The sequence below is a fragment of the Wasmannia auropunctata genome, unplaced genomic scaffold, assembly GCF_000956235.1.
Source record: "Wasmannia auropunctata unplaced genomic scaffold, wasmannia.A_1.0 LD336048.1, whole genome shotgun sequence".
Classification (NCBI taxonomy): domain Eukaryota; kingdom Metazoa; phylum Arthropoda; class Insecta; order Hymenoptera; family Formicidae; genus Wasmannia; species Wasmannia auropunctata.
In genome coordinates this window covers 781,307-791,537 of record NW_012026842.1, presented here as the reverse complement: position 1 = coordinate 791,537, position 10,231 = coordinate 781,307, and positions in this window count along the sequence as shown.

The window sequence follows — 10,231 nt, the reverse complement described above, 5'->3', positions numbered from 1 at the left end:
GACGAATTTAGTAATGCCTAAAATCGTAAATTTTCACGTGAAAATGTGAGTGTGAATTTCAGTCACCGTGTGCGCATGTTTGTATACACAGTCGACACGACACATCAGTCCGCTGATGAAGCGAACGAAAATTCGGTTAGCGGGCGCATTTTATCTACCAATCGGCACCCGTTCCGAATCCGGCGTCGACCGATGAGCTAGAAAATTAAGGGCGAAATGTATGATAATCACGTCACGAGATTGCATGGCGGTAATGCAAATGACGACGTGCATATTAACGTATTTTTATTTCAACGTAACGCGCCGCGGTGCCACTCAACGTGCGGGCTTGACGTGTCCGAATTGCACGCCAGTGCAGCGAATATGTTAATTCCCTTGATGTTAATGCCCGCCTCCCCCCTCTTCTTTTTTTCTATTTCGGTCGGCGCGGGCTCGTTATTTTACTTGCTCATTTATTAAATTTTCGTAATTTTCAACGAGCGGGCTCATTAAAAAGGCTATTCAATTTTAATCAACGTTTAGACGTGTGTAAATTTCACGTACCGCACGCGACGAGTAATGATACACCGGCTCGTTAATTAAGTACACAGGAAATCATATTGTGTGTCACCCTTACCCGCGAGGGGTATGCAGGGGCCCTCGTAACCGCATTGTTAAACGCGTAATCCTCGACGCGCCGAAATTTCTGCGCCGGAAGAGGAGGAGAAAAAAAAAGTAGCCCCGAAAGCTCCCTCCGAAAATATATATGTATTTCCCCGCGAGCGGTTGTTACGACTGATCGGATTATAGGAGAGCTTTCCGCTACACGCGCAGATTACGATACGTAGCCGCCGCGTAATATTGATATGCCATGTTATCGATGCAGGTATCGCGTTCGCACCGCGCCAACGGGGCCAACCGCGGCGCTCGCTAAATCACCCAGTGAAACAATGGCATTCGCATTCGCGCTGTTAAAATCAATTAGAGAGGTACGTAAGCGTCCTAACAAATTCGTCGCGCAGTTTGTACGCTTATCTTACAATTAACTTCGTAATTAACCGCGGAATTATTAGCACCGCGCGTTTCCCCCGTTAATTCTAACCAATACACCCTTTCCCGCGTCCGCCGCCATCGCTGCGAACTCGAATAAAAGAGCCGCGTGTATACCGTAATATTTTTAATATTATATATGAATTTAAGTTGATGTGAAAGTTTTGTGTGCTTTAACCAAGTTTTGTTTTAAACGTCGAGAGTTTGCAAGCGGAAAAATATTATGTCAGAAAAATTATACAATGGCCATATATATTTTATTTTTACGTTTCTACGTTTGGAAGAGGACATTTAAATTTTTTGTCAGTAATCTCGTGAATAATAGAAATAAATAATAGAAATTTGAGATTTCCAGCGACTAATTTGAATGCACATAATACGGAATGTTCAAAGATCGATAATTGAGAAATTCGGTACTCGAGAGCGCAGTGGATGTATAAAGCAGATAAAATCAAGCGCCTGATTTTATAGGCCAGAAACGCATAATGGATAATCTCATATCCCCGACCATCACTTCTCCGCTTAATCTCCAATAAAACTCCTCTGTCGGATGTATCAACAGTAATTTGCATCACCCCGCGCAAAACTCCACGGGAAAACGGGAGGGCTTGCAGCCGCGCGCGCGCGCGTGAAGCGCGGCGCATTAATTACTTCGTTTCGCAATCCCTTTGGCCCAGCTTCGTCGCTCAAAGGCGCGCGCGCGCGCGATATACTTCGAGAGGAACGTGAAAATAAGAGAGCGAGAAAGTCTCAAATGTAGTTTACGGAGTCTTTCGCTCGTTCGCTCCGCAAAACAGAGCCGAGGCGCTCCGGGAGATTCGAGGCGAGTAATGATTTACGCGGTAGACATTTCGAGGAACGAGCGGCGCCGATCCATCTTGGCGATGTCAAAGTCCCGCGTACTAATTGCGATACGCGCGCGCGCGCGCGGCTGGCTTTCCATATCGTCTCTCGTCGTTCCGCTCTCCCTCGCAGCAGCCTCGTCTCGTAAGATCAGGCCGGGAACGGGTTACGCGAGAGAATACCCATCGACCGTGAGAGGGGGAGGGGGGAGGGAGGGACATCTGTCATATCTCGTTCGCCGAACGGTGATGTGAGGCCTCCCGCCACGTCGCGGCTGTGCCCTCGCGTGCTGAACGTCCGTCCGCACGTTCGCACCCGCGTAATGAGCGCCGACGTCACTTAAAGTCTGGCGTGTCACGTCGATGATAACCGGTCTGACGACCCGTAAAATTAGTTTCCGATCTCGTTCGGCCGCGCGGCGGACGACCGATCCGTGCCGGATACGCGGGGCAGAGCCGCGGTCAGATGTACAATACACGCGCGAGAACAAAAGCGACCTGCCGCGCCGGGCTCTCGCGAGTAACACATTCGATGAACTTCCTGCAATATATCTGCGGTACTTGCGGACGGTGCTAAGTCAGAGCGTGTAAAAATAACGCGACGTCACGCGCGCGTTTAATGAATGCGTGAGCATCGCGATACCAGGGGGAGAGGGGGGGTCTGTACGCCGTTATTTCGCGGCGATTGTAATGTCTGGAGAGAAATAGAAATATTTTGCCGCAACAGTGATGAAGGAGTTACGTACGTTGTGAAAACAAAAAAAAAAGAGAGAAATGGTACAAGAATATGACTGTCACGAAGTGTCACTGGTTAATGGAAAAGCAATATTAAAATATCCTCTCTCTTCTCTTTCTCTCTCTCTCCCTCTCTCTCTCTCTCTGTTTTTTCTCCCTCCTTTATCAATGCCATTAATATTTCATTCAAATCTTTCATTCACGTCACGAATATCGTTATTTTTGTACTCCATTTTTTGTAGACTGTCTTTCCTCAAATGCAAAAGTCACATGTGCACGTACCGCATGGATGGCTTTGTGCTGCAATGTTTAATACTACGCCGATTTCATCACAGAAAATCAAGCCACGCAAACAAAATTGTCTGCATCAATTATAATATGGTATAGTATGCGAAACATGTACGAGGTTATCGATGGATACATAATTGAAGGGTTAATTCTATCGTTCGCGTGTTGAACTTTGCAGAATCTGAAATTTTTGCTCAGCGGAGGAGGCGGACGTGTTGAAATACTATATTTTATATTCACTTAAATGCATTTTAAATTAAAGTTCTTAGAAAATTGCAGTATTCATTTTTTTTTAAATCAAAATAAGTATTTTAAACGACACAGGCATCTTATACGTTATATATCGGAAAATACAAACCAAATATACAATCACAAGTTATCTTGAGTAGCGTGTTATTCACGCATTGCTTCAGTTAAAAGTTAAATTGACACATGTCAATTGCAAAAGATAAGAAGCTGATACGCATCAACAAGTGTTGCACATTCGAATTGAGAACGACAATGTGCCGTCTCAATTGCGCGCTTCCGGCAGATTACGCGGGTAACCGGGCCTTAAACGCTATACATGCACACGCACACACGCCAATGCAAACGTACCCACACAGAGAGGTCCGATTTTCAACGATCCGAGTCATGAAGCCGTTCGGCTCGAAAATTATCGATACCTCACACGCAAACGTATATACGTGCGTCAGCGTATAATTTCAACGTATGTATATATATATATATACACACACATCTTCGGAACGGATTGCACACCTCTGACGTTAAAGCGAGCGCGACTCCGACGTTATCGCGTATTCTGATTAATACGCTGCGAATTGGGAGGCTCAATTTTCATGCGCGGCGCTCTCGTGCGATATCTAGATTAGAATTATTTACAAACAGCCGACATCTCCGGAGCTTCTCAGGCAGGTCGTGGCGTTTCGCAGCGATTACACTACGACGGTCGCGCGCGAGAGGGAGCAACGGAGGGGAGGGGGCGGGGGTGGGATGGAAACTGGGACGAGGAGACGAGGAGAGAATGTAACTGCAACGGCGAATTAATTACGCGCGACATTATCGCGTTTCCAGGTACGAGGCTGCGAGGTGCAGACAGTTCGGTGTGGTAGCTTCGACGAGGGGGAGGGCGCGATTTTGCCCTCCGACGCTCGGGTCTGTTTCCCCTCCCCCCTTTTCCTCGTTCCCGCTGCCTCGCTACATTCCGCTACATATTTGATTTATCTGGAAAGTTGCTGCCCCAGGGAAAAGGGCATGTACGCTAGAATTGCTTCGGAAATACGTGCGGCAATCTTTTCCCGATCGTTGCTTTGTTCGCAACACGCGTTATCATTCGTTTCCAGATGCCGTTCCGGCGCGTCTTCGAACGCCACCGCCGCGATAATGCGCGCGGCCGAATCAGTCGGCCGGAAGGCAAATCATAATCACGATTAGATTGAAATTCACTGCGACGAACTTTCCCTTCTCCCTCTCTCCCTTCCCTCCCCTCCCGTGTTGTTCTTGTTACGCGCTTCCTGGCTCTCTCCTGTCGCTCGTAATTTCTCGCTTGCCCCGCGATAAACGTCGGCTGTAAATAAGACTCGAGGGTGTGCAGCTTTCGAAAATTTTATGAATGCCGCGACTGAATGTCGCGCGGTAAAAGTTAAGTGCCGGAATAGGGGAAATAATGAGGAGGTGGGGATCTCTGATCGTCATTGTGCCTTGGCCATCTTTAGCAAGTGTATTGTGTTTACGTATCGTGTCTCTCTACACTATAGTAAACCGATTTGCGCTCTCTTTATTTCGCGGGGAGAGGAAGAATTAGCGCGACGCTTCTTCACGGCACTTCGCCGCGTCCCTCTTTCGAGGGCACTCGAGCGTTTCCGCTCGCGAGACAAAGGGTCAATAACGAAGCGGATATTAACGGAAGAGTAGTAAGAAACAAATTGCATTCTTCTCCGTAATATGGACAAAAAATGAAATGAGTTTGTTCTTTTTTAGTAGACTATGGATGGTACAAGAATGCTACTGATTTCATAATTTTTAGACATTTTATGAGAGCTGCGCCTGGTATTGCAGTATCTGTCATTGTATCATTATTATTATTACATTTAGATCGACTGCTTATAAAATATTATATTAATGTGATTTAGAAGACCGTGTAAGTGAGTAACACAAATAAAATTGATAGCGCCTTTTACGGTCACGGCTGGATTTTGGTGCCTAATAATTTTTAAATCCATTATTCAGCCATTTAAACTGCGCGCCGAATAAATTTCGAACTTGAAACACGCAATCATTAGCTGAAGTAATTGGAATAATGAGATCACGATTGATCTTCATTTCTTAATAATTCCATGTTAAAACACTACGAAGAACTTATTGCGAAAAATATTACTTCAGCCAGGGTTTTTAGCCTTATCAAATATTATATTTGGATCGACTGCTTATGAAATTAAAACTGCTCGACATGGTGTTTCACATGCAAAATTCTTGGAGATTAGCCCGAGGCCGGGCACCTCTAAGGCGCGACGACGTTACCTTCGCAATTACAGATTTAATACTGTGGCGCATGCTGCAGTACGGTTTAATCCTAAAACCGCATGGCACGTCACACGCGTCACATACGGATGATGGCGTGTATCGTGACAGATCTTCATTGTTACAGAAATATCCGACGTAGCAACAATGTGTCACTGTCCAGATTGCAGATAGACCACACAAGATAGCAAAAGCTACGCGAGGGTAGAGCCCGTGGCCCTGCGACACACACGTAAACCACACACGCCACGATTAGCGAGAACAAACTAATTTCCTATCTGGCGTCCGGTCCACGCAAGTAGTTATATCTAAAGTCGGCGATCTCTTATCGCTACACGTATCCCCCCCGTTGGTATTAGAATTCGCGTCGTGGGTTATAGTTCGCGCGCGTGGTCGCGCAATATCTATTGAAAAATGCAGTTCTCGTCTACATATGCTATATGGATATTCGGACGGAAAAAAAACAACGAAAAAAAAGAAAGTGACGATGAATAAATATTTCGGGTAGTATACGCACATGCATACGCAATATCGTTAAAAAAGCTGCGTTCATCCGTGCGATATGACAGTGCGTACTTGAATGTCGAGGATCAATGTAATAACGACAAATAATCGGGTGTAGAATTACACATCCCGTGTGTTACGCGAAACGAATTTTATCAAACGTAATTGTTAGTTAAAAGGATATGCACGAAGTACCTATACATATAGAAGATACTGAATCACGGGTGTAATCCTGGCGTACAATTTTTTGATGATTAAGTATACATATATTGATGACTATATGCCGTGTAAACATGTAAATTTGGATTATTTAATGTTATATCGTTTTGCACGCGGACAATGCGCGCCGTGCAGAAGTATAGCTGCGATTTTTGCCGCGAGATTGAGCATTTTCGCGGAAAGAACTGTTTTGCTGCAAAAGTATTTAAAAATTTAGCGAGCTGTAGATCTGAAAATAATTTTATTTTTATTGAACTATCGAAATTAAGTAAAACACTCAAACTGGTAGAATAAAATGTCAAAACACTTTTGTGCAGCATTGTTTGTTATGCTTGAGTTTCCTACATAATTAACTTGATTCAACATTAATAGCGTACGGCTACGTGAAACTTTTAATTTATCTGTTGACCTGTTACTAAATGAATCGGTCGAAATTAACCGGAGTAGGACAATACCGAAATACTATCGCGCCGTCGTGAAACTCTTATTTCTTTCCTTATATTTAATCTCGAGTTTCCTCTTTTAGCTCTGAAGAACTCTCATTCAATATCAGAGCCAAATGTCGAGTAACGATCTGAGAATGTCTTTCTTCTAGTCCCTGGAGCACGCTCGGAATTCTACCGCACTCTACTTTCACTGCCCGAAAACTCGCGAGTAATAAACTTAAGATCTAACCCAATGAATCTGCCGCACCGGCCAATCGAACCCGAGTCCGAGTTCCACTTCAAAAAGTCACGACAGCAGGTGGATCGGTTCCACATTAAGATTTAAAAGCGCGTAAAAGTCATTACACTTATCTCTTCTGGAGAGATTTATATCTCATTATTTCAAATTAATTTAAACTGGATGTAAAGTTATTTCGCTGTAGCTATATATAAAGCTATTTCGAAAAATTCAGAATACGAAGCGAAGCTGACTTCTGACGTTGGGACATATAAAGATCTAACCCAATGAATCTGCCGCACCGGCCAATCGAACTCGAGTCCGAGTTCTACTTCAAAAAGTCACGACAGCAGGTGAATCGATTCCACATTAAGATTTAAAAACGCATAAAAGTCATTACACTTATCTCTTCTGGAGAGATTTATATCTCATTATTTCAAATTAATTTAAACTGGATGTAAAGTTATTTCGCTGTATAAGCTATATATAAAGCTATTTCGAAAAATTCAGAATACGAAGCGAAGCTGACTTCTGATGTTGGGACATTTAAATTAAGTCCAGCTAATATTATCCTTTCATTATAATCTTTCCTCATATCAATAATAATATGATTATCAATGATTACTAATTATTACACTGATTGATAAAACGTATTTTAATTTGCTCTCACAAAAAGCTGAATAATTGAGCGTAATCTGATTAAAGTAATATTCATGTTTTCACGTAGATTCAAATACAAGTTAATAAGATGTATTGGAAAATGGAATATTAATCCTTCACAGACATAATTTAAAATTACTAATTACTTCGTTAAGCCCTCCCACATTTAATTATTAAAAGGTGAAATCAATTCCACTTCGTATGCAAGAAAAAATCTGAAAACCGTGAATGTATTAACGACGAAAGTTATATACTCGTATTTAGCTTCGTTTTTTCCTTTTAAATCCCGTTTTTATTAATCATTATTTATTTATGTATGAAGATAATTTTACAGCTTGTATAGGCGCATTAGGAACGAGTAACACAGCATTTTACTTTTATTTAAAAATTAAATTTTACAGATTAATTAATTTCATTTTTGTGCTTTTTTTATGTGAGAAAGGGAAAGAGCGAGAAGTAATAAGTTTTTTTTTTAATACAATATTAAAAATTGAATTTCGAACAAAACGATTCAATCAAATAGCGCAGTGCAATAACATTCAAAATAATTTTATTTTTAAAAACTACGTAACGTATCTCTATGTATATGTATAAATATAGACAGCCTGTATGCAATCCGTGTTTTTGTTATGTTATTGGCCGTAGCTTTACAACTTAATATATGCCTTGGGCAACTGCAGGAACGGAAAAACGCAGCTATCTTTTTTATTTAAAAAAAAAATCGCGTATAGTATTTACATACTTTGTTATCTGTAACGTTTCCCCCGTATAGATAAAAATTCATTTACTTCTCTATCGCTATGTTTAACGCGAGAGGCAAAAAAGCTTTTAAAATTTTCATGTTTAACATGTTTAATATTTTGATGGTCAACAATATAACGGGCGCCGCTATGCTGATATGTGAAAAGCTCGAAGCACAAAAAGGTTCATTATTTTTTAAATTCTATTTTATATATTTTTCTACTTAAAGTGGACCTTGCGAATTATATACTTGGTTCGAAAACCTTTAAGTTCGATGAGGTAGAAATTCCATGTATAACACAATTAATTGACATTTTACAAGTTATACACGTCGCAAAAAACCGAGCAAGAATTCCGCCTGCTGAATATTATTTTCATTTTTCTTTGAATTTCTTGATATTACTTTAATTTTCGGTTTCAATTTTTGCACATCTTCTTGAAAACGTATCACTGTCTGGTTTATGACAAGCATTTATTTATCTTTTCTAAGTTAATTCGATATTACATATGTAGAAATTCCATATAAAAACGTAATCGATTAAACAAATATACGTCACCAGCGTAGAAACCGAATCAAATCGAGTAAGAACTGTATTTACTAAAGTTACTAAATATTACTGTAATTTTTCTTTGAATAATTTTTGGTTAAATTTTCACATTTTATGAAAATGTCGATGTTTGACTTGTGGCAAATATTTGTCTTTTCTACGACAAAGCTACTCCAATATCACATGTTAATGTAGAAATTCCATGTAAAGTGCAATTGATTACATTCGACGAGTTGCATACGTTGCCAGCGCAGAAAACGAATTAAATTAAGTAAGAACTGTATCTATTAAATATTACTCTAATTTTTCTTCGAGTAATTTTTGATTAAATTCTCGCGCTTTTTGAAAACATGTCAATATCTGACTTGTGGCAAACATTTGCCTTTTCCACAGTATAAACTTTATACTATAAAGCTACTTCGATATCACATATAAATGTAAAAATTTCATGTAAAACGCAATTGATTACATTCGATAAGTTGTACACGTCGCCAGCGCAGAAAACCGAGCAAGAATTGCGTCTGCTAGATAGTATTTTAATTTTTCTTTGAGTAATTTTCGATTCAACTTTAACGCGGTTTCTTGAAAACGTATTGATGTCTTATGACCAGCTTATGACAAGTACGTTTTTCTGCGGCAAAGCTACTTCGATATTAAATACAAATATAAAAATTCCATGTAAAACGCCATTGATTCGACAAGTTGTTTGCCAGCAAAGAAAATAAATTAGATCGAGTATGAACTCTATACCTGCTAGATACTATCGTAATTTTTTCTTTGCGTGCGGTTAAATTCTTCCGCAGCTTCTCTTGACAACATGTCGATGTCTGGTTTGTCAACAAATATTTGCCTTTTCTAACGAAGCGAAGCTATTTCGGTATCACATGTCGCCTAGTATGTACATAGCGCATAAACTATGTGTCATCATTGGCGCACGTGTTCCAAGTACATTAGTCTCATTTCACCGATGGACACTTCCTACCGGTCCATCCGGCAAAAGTGGTCGCGTCCCGTCCATACCCACACTGCATCATCACCGCTCGTGAAATACGACGCTAGTCCGAGATCCGTGCTATCGTCGCACTAAATCATTCAGACATACCGCCCCAAGCGGTGCGGAGGCTCTTTAATGTCTCTTTATATGCAAGCACCGTTAAATTACCCCGATAATTATTATCTCCGTTTATACACGTCGTGCGTCGTGAAGTCGCAGCACGTGTAAAAGAAAAACACAGTCGAAGTCGTTGACTTCTGCCACAAACAGCATGCGATTCGAATTTTGAATACTTGAAAAAACAAAAAAAAACAACGAAAATGTCGCTCCGCGTCTCATTAAGGTACACGGAAAAAACAATTTTGTTGAATCCAGATCTGAAAATAATTTTTGTTCAATAATCAAAATTATTTTGTGCGAAAGTCAAAATGATTGCTAGAATATCAAAATGTTTTATAGCAATACTTATCAGTTTTAACATTCCAACA